The sequence below is a fragment of the Cajanus cajan genome, chromosome 6 (assembly GCF_000230855.2).
Source record: "Cajanus cajan strain Asha chromosome 6, NIPB_CcT2T_4, whole genome shotgun sequence".
Classification (NCBI taxonomy): domain Eukaryota; kingdom Viridiplantae; phylum Streptophyta; class Magnoliopsida; order Fabales; family Fabaceae; genus Cajanus; species Cajanus cajan.
Genome location: NC_138522.1, coordinates 39969721 through 39984580, shown reverse-complemented (window position 1 = coordinate 39984580; position 14860 = coordinate 39969721). Strand labels below are relative to the sequence as shown.

General features: G+C 30.9%; 1 non-coding gene across 1 annotated transcript; it reads left to right on the top strand.

Moving 5' to 3' along the window:
• Window positions 1–4289: 4289 nt before the first annotated feature.
• On the top strand, window positions 4290–6181 carry LOC109809573 (uncharacterized). The gene is made up of 2 exons (XR_014434665.1): window positions 4290–4653; window positions 5568–6181. It is a non-coding gene; the product is annotated as an uncharacterized LOC109809573 (transcript).
• The last annotated feature ends 8679 nt before the right edge of the window (window positions 6182–14860 follow it).

Below are 14860 nucleotides of genomic sequence, written 5' to 3'. Positions count from 1 at the left end.
AATGGTTGCCTACTTTTCAGTGATTATAGATGTTAATTAATTAATTTCATTAATAAGTGTCATTGGTTGGATGAGTGAATAAAAGTTTGTAACCTTAATCAGTATTAGATATTAGTTTAAGCGTATTGCTGACTAATGTCCCAGTATTTTAAGGGTATTACTTAATAAGATAATAATATAAAATTCTATTAAGAATCACGATTACAATTCATCTAAAATTACAGTGAAAATATATTATTTTAAAAAAATTTAATTCTTTAACCAATATCTTTAACACAAAACATTTATCCTAGTTTAACAAAAATATGTTGTGAGATTTTTCTGCACATGGTAACACAACTTTTTCCATGTCAAGGTCAAACAATATAATAAAATTTACCAAAAATATAGTGAAATTAAGTTTATCCGGGGAAAGTATGGTAAAATGACACGTTTTCTGGCTTTGGTGTTAATGAGATGGGCCATAGCCCAAGAAGCCGTATGAGTTAGTTTGACCTTGTCAAAGCTCTAATACCCAAATCATGTGGCAGTCGCAATTTTTGACCTTATCTATGAATCCCCCTTACTTGTTTTTTCTTTTTCTTTTTTTCTTTTTTATAAAAAAATAATTTTCTATATTTTCAAAAGTAAGTCTTGATTTGGACGGTGCAATGCTTCAAGTTTGTTTTTTTTTGGGACGAGGCAGTAATTTACTCGCCTCTTATTCTTACACTTCTGTCCTTTCAATTTTACTCAGTTCCCAGATTGAACACATTCATTTATTGGAAGATGTCGACCCTTTAAATAGATTTTTAGGAGAGTTATTCAATTAAAGAATATTTTAATTTAAAATAAAATTTAACACGTTCAATTCTTATTCAATGGAAATGGACATTCCCCCGTTAAGTTTTTCATTTGCGTAAAATCTTAACTCTTGATTTTATACTATATAATTGAAAATTTAATAAACAAATGAGATAGAAATTAGAATGACTGTCGGATCATGACTGCACCACCCTGTAGTTGCTTTTAACTGCATACAATCTTGGTTCCAATTTAATGTGTTTGCAAAAGAAAACGAAAAAAGGGCAAATTAAAATAGAATTCGTTTTACACTAGTGCAATGAGGTGGAGATCAACTAATGTTATGTGTGTGACTATTTAATACTTTTAATGATAATAATGAAGGTATAAGAATGCATGTGTTGCATTGAAGTTAATATCTTACAAGTTTGTATGCTTGTTTTTATTATCTAAGTAAAAGACCACTTGATGTGATTTATTGAAGTTTTGTCTAATATAAATCGTTTCATCTATTGTATGGTTTATCGAATAAAAACACTCTGAAGATGTCAAAGCTTAAAAAATATACAAGTCATTTGGTATATCCAAAAAATATATGAAAGTTTATTCTTTGTGAATCTTGTAAATACTCTTAAGTATTGTTAGATTATCATTTATTATCTTCTTTTATACTTGTAAAGTTTGACTTACTACGAAGAAGTAAGAAAAAAAACTTGATAAATTTTTTTAAGAGATAAGATTTAAAGAATACTTGTTTGTATTTTGGAATGTGGTTCATGTAAATATGTGTTCTTTTAGTAAAAGTTTTGGTTTTTGTCAAAGACAATGTAATCTTCTTGTAAAAAAAAAATTAAATGTAATATTAAGTTGTGAGACGAAACTGTTGGGATATAAACAAGTCTCACATTAATTAAATAAGACAACAAATAACAACTTATATAGTACAAACATATTTCAATGATTGAGAGGTCTTTTGGGTAATGACCAAAAGCAAAATCGTGAGGGCTAAGGCCCAAAATGAAAATATCTCATCATTTTGAAGTATGCTCGTGTAATAACCTTATAACAATAACCCCTCAGACAAATACCAATAAAATAACCTCATCAAAAACTACGATAAAAAATTTGTTTTTCTCTTTCTCTTTCACCAATATAATGGTGTTAGTATTAGAAGAATAATATTAAATATTTATTTTTATAAATTTAATAGGATTAAATTAAATATTTTAAAATAGAGAAAATAAGTTGAATAAGTTAAATAATAAAAAAAGAAAATACTAATTACCCAATATGTTTCTTTAGATAGTAGATAAGCTGATTTAAGAGCTGGATCTTAGATTTTTTATGGGCATATTAATTAGAGCCATGTAACCAATTGTTTTTATGTACTCAATGCATTCTTACTTTTTTATATTTAAAAGAGAGCACACTTACTAACACCCACCAGAATAGTTGAAGATTCCTTTTGGATAAAATGATCATTTATCGGAATTAATACAGTACAACTACTTGAGAATTGAGATAGATGAATAATAGGTGAAATATGATAATGTTTTGTCCAAAAGTAGTAATTATAATTTTCTATAATGAATTTGATTTTGATTAATTGTCAGTACAAAAACAAAATTATACTTATATCTAATGTGTTGTACTGCCTGTACATGTCTATAAAAAATAAGTCTTGAAAACATTTATATACTATAATATAATGGTTGACGTTTAATGTACAAAAATTCGGAGTTGATTATAAGGGTAGTGTTAATTTTGAACTAAGCTTGCACTCGTCATCACTGCTCATATTCATATATGTTACATCATTCAAAGAAAGAGCATTTATGGTGATATTATTTCATTTATTGGTCACAGCTACTTCAACTCAGGAAAGAGTCTGAGCTCTATTTTGCATTCATATAACCCACCGCTTTGTCTATGAGAGGGATGTAGTATTCAATTTTGGATATAATACACGAATTTTCGTTTTTCTAAAACATTTATTTATTTATTTATTTATTTGATGTACACAAAAAATTGTTTATTTAAGTTAAATTCTGGTCAAAAACAAGGGAATAGTTGAAAATTCATATCTCCCATCAGTTTGGTGTATGTTTTAGCTTTCCTTTTAAATGCTGATCACAACCCGAGAAAGAAGACATTCAACCACAAGGTATATTTGATTCATTAAAAAAAAAAAAACTTTATTTTAGATTTTTATAAATAGTCATAAAATCAACACTTTTTTAATCGTATTTTTTATTTTCAAACCTTTTTCACAGGAAATAATAAAAATATGATTTTTTCAGTTTTCATTTCACCTTGTTTTTTAATATTTAATTTCTGTTATTTCATATACAAATAAAAAAATAAAATAAAAATATGCGACAGTTTTATAATTATTTATAAAAATAACAAATCAAATTATAATATTTTTCAAATAATTTAAATCCCTCAAATAAAAAATATGGCCTATAGTAGGCAAAACAAATTTTTTCTTATTCGATGCCTTTGGAGGATGCTAAAACAAAATTAACAATCTTAACTCGACAATCGAATTACATGCAATTTTTTTTTCATATATCAAAATTGCAATAACATTAACAAAATTTAAATTTAAGAGCTATCTAGATTCACACTATAATGCATAAATCATAATATTATTATTTAAAACAAATTCTTTTGAAAGCGATTTTAGAGGTTAAAAAAAATATTATTTATAACTATATATGTATTTGAGGATTCAAAACATATATATAGCTTATTAGTGTCCCAGCGAATTCACTTTTGAATTTCAAAAGACTGATTTGTTATATAGATTTTAAACTTTATGAAAAGTAAAAAAAAACAAACCTTTTTGATTTGGTTAAAGTTTAAAAAATAGAGGCATAAGAGAATATCTATTAATGAAATGTATTTAAGATTAAAAGGTAGAAGGTGATAAAGCTTAGCTTTAACGGAAAAAGATGGTTAAGGAGGAATTTGGAAGGTTGGAATGTGTTGTAGTGTATAAATCCTTAACCCACTAACACTGTGTAAATTACATTGTTGAGATTGATATATAGTACTATACCAGATAATAGTATAAATATTACGGAAAGGATCTTAGAAGAATCTATAACATAAGAATTTATAACTCCTCGCGTGATCACACTGAAGATTTCTCGTATCGTTAATAAATTTTTTTATGGGTCTGTATATGAATATGGGCCCACCAAGATTAGTATGAATAAGTGTGACTAGTAACAAACAAAGGTACATTTTTATAATTATTAATTTGATTAGCATTGGTATCTTTGAGACCGAGGACTGACTTAAGTATTAGAATGTCTTTTGCAAGTACCTCTCTCTTTCCCTAGGATATATCATGAAAAACGAAGACCCAGCAAGAATAGTAAAATTACCAGAGTACCCTCGTGCATGTACAAGTACACAATACATGTGGTGATGGTGGGACCATGCTCATGATTTTCCATTTAGTTTCACTTTCCCACCATATATATTCCCAACATTACCTTCCATCTTTTTAAATTGTTTCCCATCACATTCGGTTTCAACTTTTCTTCCACTCTTCTTCACTCCACCACAACATGAATAGAAATGGATTCAGAGAAGAAAAGTCATTCTGCTATTTCCACCCCAAACAGCTCCTTATTGGGGTGTGTCCCTTGTGCTTGAACGAGAGGCTCCTCATAGTGGCTGCAAAACAAGGTCGCCACCACCACAACCGTTCTTCTTCCTCCCACAGCCTTCAAACTTCAAAACCATCTTCTTCTATTCACAAGATCTTTGCTTTCGGTTCTCTCTTCACTCGCCATGAATCCCACCACTGCAAATCTCACAACTATGACTATGATGATGTCTCTCCCAGTCCAGAAGGTAACCTCAATTATCTTACTAATAATTAATACCCACCTAAAGTTTAGTACTTGTAATTATTCTTCATTATAAATAAAGAGGAAAGTTTTCTGCTTGATTAATTGGGTATGGTTAATTATAATTGTTAGTACTAGTGGGGGATATTTTTCCACTTGTAATGTAATGTCCATGGAGGTTGGGGTAGGTGTTGACTGTTGATGAATTGCTTTCATTATTGGTGGAGAATTATCAGTGCATGTTTGCGTGTCTTCATGTGGAAGATTATGTTATGTGATGATGACGAAATTAAGGTCAAAAAGCGTAGCTGCTACGATAATGGTGCTATAAGACAGTAGGAGGTGAAGCTAGCCTTTCGGTTTCTGTGTCATTCTTTTCCTCTTGGCGTGGCATATGCCTGTCAGATGCAAACGCCAAGAGCATTATGACACTGCAAAATTATTTTCCAAGATTTTGCTCTTTGGATTTGATGGGGAATTAGGGTAACATAACTAATCTGGCAAAATGTCATTCATGTTCATGAATTTGATAGCTATATATATGTATTTTTCCCTCTAGTGGAAAAAAAAAATGTGCCAAATACGTTATCAAAACCGTCGGCAGCACAAAAAAAAAAGTATTACCTTAACTTAGTGTAAATATATAATAATAATAATAATAATAATAACATGACATAGATTTGTTTTCTTCTTCGGTGTACCCAAAATTAGAAGTTTGGTTAGGTGAAACTGATGAAGACTACTACACTAGATAGATTAAAGTACAAGCCAAAAAGTAAACAAACCTTATAATAGTAAGTATTAAAGTAATTGGTTCTTTTTTTTTTTTTTCCGCAATGAATTTTCCTTTTCCTTTTCTTGTTTTGTCTTGGTAGCTACGAATGACAATGATATTCTGGAATGACTTTAACTTTGCAGAGTCATTCATCTCAATCAAGTTTGAAGAGAATGGGGTGGCATCGTGGGAAAAGAGCACAGTGTCCCTAGAGAAGTGCAACAAGAAGAAGATGTTGTGGAAGCATGAGAAGGACAAGAGCAGGAGCGTGATAGAGCATGGGAAGTCACGTGACTTGCTTAGGTGGCGGAGGAGGATAGGGCACATGTTCCAGCTCATTCGGTGGAAGAAGGGTGGTGGTGTGTGCCACGTGGGCACCAAGGTGAGAAAGGGTTGGATGAGGACTCTGACAAAGAGGAAAACGACCATGGAATAAAGGAACACCATTTGCATTTGTGCCTTTGGTCCTTACTTTGCAGTGTGCACTGTAAAGTTATATCATATTCATACACATCCTAGAGTCAAACATTAGCTTTGTTACTATCTCAAAAATGTGCTTTAGATTACAACAAAAGAAAAAGGCTAGCTAGTGCTTTGCAATTTGCATGCTTTGGGGCTTTGGGGATGCCTTCTTCTTGTAATTTTTATTTTTTATAGTACAGGCTGTAAAAGGGTTTGTTGAAATTGCTTTGTTTTTTAGATTTATATTATTATATATACTTAATTAAATAAGATGAAGAATTGAGTATTCTCTATACTGGGGCACTGCCAAAACTCCCCATGTTAGATACCCATAGTGTGAAACAAAAACAATGAAGCATAAGGGCCCTATAACATTATGCTACAGGACTTGTCTTATAGTTGTCCTAGGGGGAGAATGTCTTGTTCCCAATTTTCTAAATATACCACTTAATGCCTTTTTAATAAACAAATTAACCTGTAAATTATTTCCTCAATAATCAACAATCCCGGTTATACATATATTATGTTTTTTTTCCCACGCAAGTCGTACTGCATGTGTGCTTGTCCGTTTAGGCCCTTATAATTTGCTTAACGGTGTCCTACACAAAGCCAATTTGTCCCCAAGTGATGGGTGGCATTAGGGGTAGGGACATGGATTTGCCACATCAGGACCACAACATTAGAAGGGTTTGAAGGAAAAAAAAGCTTTATTCGGAGCAGAAGAAAATGACAAGACACAATCGAATCCTCACCCAACTAAAAATCAACAAATGCATCAGATGAGGGAAATGTGGCACCCTTTGGATCATAGGAAATTATATGATTGAAATTATTCTGTAGAATGCAGCACAAACATATATTGCTTTGTGACTACGTTTAGGATATATATACAAGGGCCCGGCGATGTGTCAAATGAGTAGCTTTCTCCTGAGTTAGGCTTAGATACTTGCAACCAAAGAACTAATACATTTCCTTTCAAACAAAGAAATCCAGTTTATGTCTAATTGGTCAACTCAAATGAAAAAGAAGCTTAGAAGAAACTAGAGCTAGCAGTGCATATATACACAATTGACAAATCCACTTAACAATTTTTACACTCACTTTATATGTAGCATGCAAAATTCTTATTGTAAAAATCAATGATAGTTTATGATCAGATTGCAGTTTATACTGTAAGTCAATTAAATTAATTTTTTATTTTATGTATAAAATTTAAGAAAATTATACAGTGTGCCTCTCCAGCCAAAAGGGGTTATATATATGTTCACATCCTCCATATACCATTGAAATTTCACATTTAACTCCTAAGCTTTAATTCTTTTTTATTTCTTGATGGTATATCTGTAAGCATGTGTTTGTATATATATGCTTGAGAGCTGTTGTCTCTTCCTGTGAAGGTCTGCATGTGCACATGTGCTGAATCTGTAAATAATGCATTGCATAAAAAATAAATACCCGAGGAAAGTGCTCAAAGTTCTATCTAATGATAAAGTGAACTCATCCATCACAAATGACAATGTAGAACAGCAACTGATTAACTGTAGCTGCTTTGGCCACACAATTAAGTCTACCATTATAAAGCTCTCTTCCCAGTGATCCTTGGTCGAAATAGTCTTTAATAAGTCACTTTAATTTGTTTGTCAAAACTTGGAAAATAAAAAGTTGTCATATAATGTAACAGAGTGCAACCAACAAACCAAATAGTAAATACTAATATTATAAAGATCAATAATGGCAATTTTGACTCAGGACATGTTAATAGATAGGCCTCTGTTCACAACTCCCACTCTGTCCCTATTGTTATCTATTGGTCTCTTATCCTCTATTGCTTTAACTTCTCACTTTCTTGTCAATTTCATTTCAATGTTGCAACATTAACACACCCCATGTGAAATGGAGCCTCTCCTTTGTTGCCACCTCATTCCATCACCTTTTTTATTTTCAAGATAGAAAAATATTGCTTGCACGTTATTTCTTTTAAATAACAAAATATACAAATCGTCTATTTATCTCGTTTCATTATTGGAAGAACAATAAGATACAAATCGTGTGCAAATAATATTATTATTGGAGCTTTGTTGTGAAACTCGATGCCTTGGAGAGTTCTAGAAAAAACCACTCTTTTACTAGTTAAATTGGAAATCATTTTGGCCAAAAAAGATATTTATTTAAAACACATAATTTTATTTATTTTTACGTTGAATATAAATATAAGATGGCATTGATTATTACGCAAAGAGGCTAAGCATGTACGAGCTTATAGGGCCTTGTACTTGTGATAAGGGTGGTAATTGATAAGAACAGCGTAACTAGAGGATATTAGTGTTGCCAAACACCCCAAACTCCTAGATAATCGGTAGGTTAGATTAGATGAGAAATAACGAGTCTGTAACTAGTTAAGTGAAATTGGGACATCAAAGGAATTCAACGTTTACCGAATATAGCAAGTGTACTAATTGAGGAGTTTTATTGAAAATGAAAATTACAATCTGAATTGAAGTAGTATATGAATGATAAAAAATTATAAATTAGTTGGTGATGATATCATTAACAATAAAAAAAAAAAATTGATGGACCTCATGCATATGCATTAGATTTTTGTTTTTGAATCTTTGTTTTGTCTTAAAAGTTTGTGTTTAGTCCTTATATGTTGCAAATTCCTTAAATAGCATGTTTAACCTAGTTTTATTTTGAATTTTGTGTCTACATTTTGCTCTCGGTTTGTATTCATTGTTGCCTACTTATATGTGCTTTTTCTTTTACCTTATTGTGTTCATAATTTGCTATTAGTCCTAGCAAGTTTCTTTAGAGTTAGGTTTCTATTGTGTACTTAAGTTTTCAAATCACTTTCCATTGAAAATTTTCTAAAAAAAATTTTGACATCAAAATTTCAAGTGTAATCCTACTTCTAGTGCACTAATTTTGTGGATTCAAATTTTTTAAAAAAAAGTGAGTTAAGAGGCTGAAAAACAGAGTTTAAAACAGAGCCTAAAGACCTAAAGTTCAAAAGAAAAGAGTTCAAAAGGAATCCAAACACAACACCTAAAGACTAGTGCACTAGTTTCTCATTTTCACTTGAATTTTGACCTAATTTTGTAGTCACGGTTTCTATAGCTTGGAATCATAAAAAAATTTGAAACAAAAGGCAAATACCTTCTCTGGAATCTCAATTTGAATATAGAAAAAGAAAGAATTTAAAAAAAAAATAGAGAAAGCATTTTAAAGTGAAAAAGCCGAGAGGTGTTCATTGATAAAAATTCACTTGATTCCTTGTTATTGTTTTGACTACTATTTGTTCTATACTTATCCAATTGCTTTCAAAAAAATTTTGTTTTGTTCTTCTACTCTAGTACCTATCTAGGAACCTTCCTAACTATGTGCTAGCTTTATTTGGAGTCTTAATTTTCAATTTTACTTGTTGTACTTCTTTGAGTCTTGTCATATACACCTATTACTCTTCATTTTTGGTATAAGCTTTTCAAATTGTGCTTTATTGCTTGTCTTGTTTTCTTTCCTTAAATTCCCTATGCTGGAAGTGGCCTCAAATCCTTGCTTAAGGATCAAGCATTGACTCAACAAAGAGCAGGAAAGGTTTGGACACTAATACCACAAAATTTGACCTAATTTAGTGACCAAACTTTTCCTAAACTTCCTTCACTTGAGTGATCCTTCCTTTCACCTTGTGAGCAGCCTTCTTTAACTATTTTGTTGTGTTCATTGTGCAGGTCCAGGAGCAACCTAAATCAAGGGTTAGTGGCGGATTAAAACACTTGAACAAGTGTTAGAAAAGTTGGACAACAAATCCGTCACTAATTGGTCACCAAAGCCGCCATTTAATTGCTTTCTAGGCTAGTTTAAATTTTGCAATTTCTTTGTATTTTTAAACCAATTTGTAAAGCTTGGAGGGAGTATTAAGAAGTTGGTCAGGTATATCTAACTCCTTGATAGCCTACTCACGTGTAGTACTAGTGGAAGTGGCTTGGAAATTTCATATGTTTCAAGCTTCCACTTAGGATTATCCGACTAACTACTTATCCTTGCTTCCTTTAAGTTTCTTGTCTTTAAATTTGTGTTTACTTTGCTTCTTTGAAACGTCTAGTATTGTGTAGTTTTAAATTGTTCACGTTTAGATAAGTTTCAAAAACAAATTGTGAAAAGCATTCAACATAAAAATCTGTGAAATTTTTTGTGGAATTGAAATATCACAAAGGAGTTTAGTGATTTCCACTTGAAAAGGCTTGGTTATTAAGTGGCTCTTAGTAGCTCACCTCCCTTGATAGTGCAACTTGTACACTTAGACTTCCAAGTGCTATTTTTGTTCCTAGAAAAACCCAAAAATATTTTCTCTTTGCATTGCATTTTAAAAATTCTTGAAACTTAACTAGTTTGCTTAACATTTTCTCTTGTTTTTAAGCTTTTAAATTCAATGTGTTTAATTGTCAAGTTTGCTATATGCTTGCTTGTGGACGTTTAAGGGAAACAATCTCTAAGTTTCAAAGGCTTAGTGTTGTTTAGAACCACGTTTAGCTAGTAATCTTTAGCCAACTTTTCTTTAGGAATTTTTGAAAACTTATTTTGGAAAACTCTTTTTGTTTAATTATGAGAAAACATTCCTCAAGTGGTAGGGACTTAAGCTCCCCAAAAAGTTATTCACATCCTACTCAAGAGCTTAAATCACTAACACTTTGGACAAAGCAAGAAGTTTTAACAAGAGAAAAAGAAAAACTTGAAAGAAAAGCACGACTTGCAATTTTAGAGGAAGAAATTCAAATTCTTAAACAAAAGCAAGAAAAACTTTTAGCAAAAGAAAAATTGAGAAAAACAAAAGAAAAAGAAAGAAAAAAAATTCTTCTAGGGAAGAGTAAGGAGGAAAATAATTCCTCTAAAGGACTTGTGAGTGAAGAGAGTTGTTCTACCACTAAAATTCATTTACAAAATACTCTCTTCATAAATAAAGACCTTAACTCTTACCCTAATCTTACCACTAGTCATGAAGTAGAGATTCTAGAACAAATTATTCTAAAGAAAAATGAATCTCAACTTCAAGATGTAGTGAAGAAAGAGTGGACTACACTTAGTTCTACTTCTTGTGCTACTTCCTTGGAGGTGCCCAAGGAAGAAAGCCTCCCCCTCTTTAGGACTCCTTCTACCATAGTTGTTCTAATAAAGCACCCAAAGGTGACATGTGGTCCAAAATACAAGACCAAAATATATGATACCTATACTAACATGATGTATACAAAACATATGAAAATAGCTATAACAAAATATGGCCCATGAAAAGTTCAACTTGGGCCTTCCCAGGCCCATCGGGCCCATTGGGCTTTGACTGGCCCAAACCTCCATGTCTAACTCACTCCTCTTGGATCTTTTAAGTTGTCACCTCTTGCCTTCCTTAACATGATTCCATCAAAATTAAAAGAGAAGTTAAATTAGAATGTCAAAAATGCTTTGTCACACTTTACATTTAGATATATGGGTATAAAATAAACTTTTTTAAAGGTCAAATTAAAACTTTAAAAATAAACTTATATAGTATAAATAAGTCAAATTTGACTTTTATAAAGTCTAACTTATTGATTTAATTTTTCATATATTTTTGTACATAGACTTTTTCTCATTGGCCTAACAACTAATAATCTTATTTGCTTATCAAAATACTTTTATTTCTTAAAATAATAATAATAATAATAATAACAACAACAACTGATTATCTTATTTAAGGACAAGTTAGGCCTACATATTAAAAGTTTTAATATGAAATATATCTTTAAGTAATATGAAATATGTAGTAAAAGTTAGACTTTAAAATATATCAGATGAAATCTTAAAAAACTCATGATAAGTAATAGGTCAAACTCACAATTTTTTTAGGAATCACATTTGTTGGTTAAAAAAAACTACCTCAAAGAATTGTGGTGGTTGTGGTGTACTTTTCATGATGTTGATTTTGGTGGAAATTTACTTGTGAAAGCACTCTAAGCCGAAGTTAATTTTTTTGCAGAAAGTGAGTGAAGATTGACACTTGAAAGTTTTTATCTAAGACGCATTTGAGCAAGTATAAGGAGAAGTGGAAATGGTGCTAGATGTGGCCCAAAGAATACACTTCCAAGCATCGGGTCCATGCAGTTGGACCTGGACCTACAATGAGGTCCAAAAAAAACAATTATATATTTCCTTTTACTTTCGTTTTCTTAAATATATATATTATCTGAGACCTTGCTCAAACCTAAAATTATTTTCTGACTACACAAATCTAAAGAGATTCGAGATTGGAGATTGAAATTGCAAAGGTGCATGAGGTATGTGCATTTTTGTTTTCAGTAAATGTTCTTAAGATGTTGATTTAAATGTGAATTGTGAAGAAGGTCTGTTTGAAAAAAGAAAAATGAGAGTAAGGTGGAATGACAAGTGGGGCAAGCAATAGTTGAGGGAAAGAGGAAGGGAATTAACAGAGGTGGGAGTGAGAGGTGATGCGAAAGGACTTGTAATATTATGAAATGTGGTTGCAAGTTTAGAGAAATATGGAACACTTTGACTCTATCCAAACCACTTCACGTCTTCACATTATCTTCACTCATGTCTCCTCCCCTTCTATAATAAATATCAAAATATTTCTTTAACCATTTTTTTAAAGATATTCTTTTAACATATTTGACTTTTATTTATTATTATTATCTAATAATCGAATTTAATATTTTGAAATAAATTGTCGATAAATAAAAATAATTTTATAATATGATATAAATTATTTATTATAAATTTTAATATAATTTATATATTCAAAGCATAATTTATTTTAAATTTGAGTTATATATAATAAACATTTAACTCGAGTATTGTACGTACTAATACACTAGTCGATAATTATATATTACTGTATCATATACCATAAAATTATTATTTTTTATAATAATTAATTTAAGTTGATAATTATGTTTCAGTAAGGAAATAACAATTAAAGAACACTTATTGATATAAATTTTAAAAGAACCTAGCTATCGTCCTAACCTAGAACATTCAAGAGTGAGAAAATCCATGTCTTTTCATTGGTCCCTTTCCTCCTTATTTATATGGATCTCATATCCATGATACAAATCTTTGATCATAATCTCTTGAAATGCACACAGATCTCTCCCCGTAATGAGCCTATGAATTGTATTTATAATTGTAATCAAACCTACGCAAAAATCACGGGAATTACAACATTGACTAATTTTACTGGAATTTACTTGTTAATACATCAATGACTAGTCCTAAAGTTTGGGTTGCTCGGTCGGATGGAGACTAGGAAAGTATGTGCTGTTTGGTTTGTTCAGCTGACTAGAGATTAGGAGGGTACATAAATGTTCCTGGCTCGAGCGTAAGCAATGTGAAGAGCCATTAATTGATCAATTTGACCAATTAGAGATCTGGAGGGTATACAACCCTACTAGCTCGAGTGTTAGCGACATGAAGAGCCATTAATTGACCAATTCGACCACTTAAAGATCCGGAGGATACAATAATTTAAAAAATTAAAATTAAAATTTTATATATTTTACTCTCTCCACTCCATTATAAATATTGTTCTAGGTTATTTTACACAAATTAAAGAAAACTAATAAACAAATGAAACGAATTATAATTTATAAAATTAATCATATTATTAAACTTGTTTGTCATAAATGATGCAATAAAAAACTATTTTATAAAAAATATTATTAGAAGTATAAATAGAAAAGAGACAATTAATATGGGTATAAAAAACTAACATAACATTAACTTATTTTTTCTTCTATTGCAACACTTATTATGGTATTATGAGTTAAAAAGAGTAACATTTATAATTATTTTATATAATTATGTCTATAATAATTAATTAGATTCACAAGTCATGATTATCGTTACCAAAACTAAAATTAAAATATAATAATTAAAAGTAAACATTAAAATAATTTAATTTTTAATAATAAATAATTATTTACACTTACATAATAAACATAGTTTATATTGTTATTCAATCATATAAATTATCATGTATTTTTTTTATACCATATATATATATATATATATATATATATATATATATATATATATATTCTATTAAAAACAATTTTATTTGAGTCATAATTATTATGAATGACAAAATTATCTCTTAAAGTATTAATATAATTGTATACACATGATTTAAACTTGAAATCACTAGTTAAATTAGAATAATTTTGTGTGAATTCATTTTGTGCTTAATAGTATATAAATTATCGTATTATCAATCATATATGATCTTAAAAATATATCATATAAAAAATTATTTATAATAAATAAAAATTATATCAATAAAATATAGTACCTATTAAAATTTTTACTGAAAAATCCAACCAATAACACAATTATGATTTAGATTGTATTCGAATAAAATTATTCATAAACACTTGTTATAAAGTAAAAATATTTTTGTTCTTACCGGAGATCGGTCGTAGGGGACGATCTGCTGGGTAAAATCGGTGAGCCTCCTTCACTGGTACGTTTGATGCTCAAAGATGGGGGTGGTACCTGTAAAAGAGACTCCGATGCTAAAGTTAGTGTAAAGGTTTACCTGCGTGATATATAGGTTGATGTGCTCGTCCGGATCCGTCGTAGCGGTCGATGTGGAGGGGTTTCCAGCCGAAAGGTAGGGGGGTCTCCATAATGCCATCCACAAAAGGGTGGCGGCGGATGCTCGCTCGATTGCCAGGAGCTTGGGCAGGAGCAATGCTGACTTCATGGACCGACCTGTTCGTCGGTGCGTGTGACCAATGTGTGGCAGGCCTGGGAGTCGGTGCCCTAGGTGCTGTCGATGGTTGAGAAACCGAGTGTCCCTCTTCCTCGTGTTGGTAACTCGGTTGAGGGGGTTGATCAGAAGGTCGCCGAGGAAGTTGGGCGCGAATGCACTCATTCTCGGCACGCAAAGCCGCTAGGTCAGCTTCGTTAGCGGTACGCAGCGCTGTTAAGT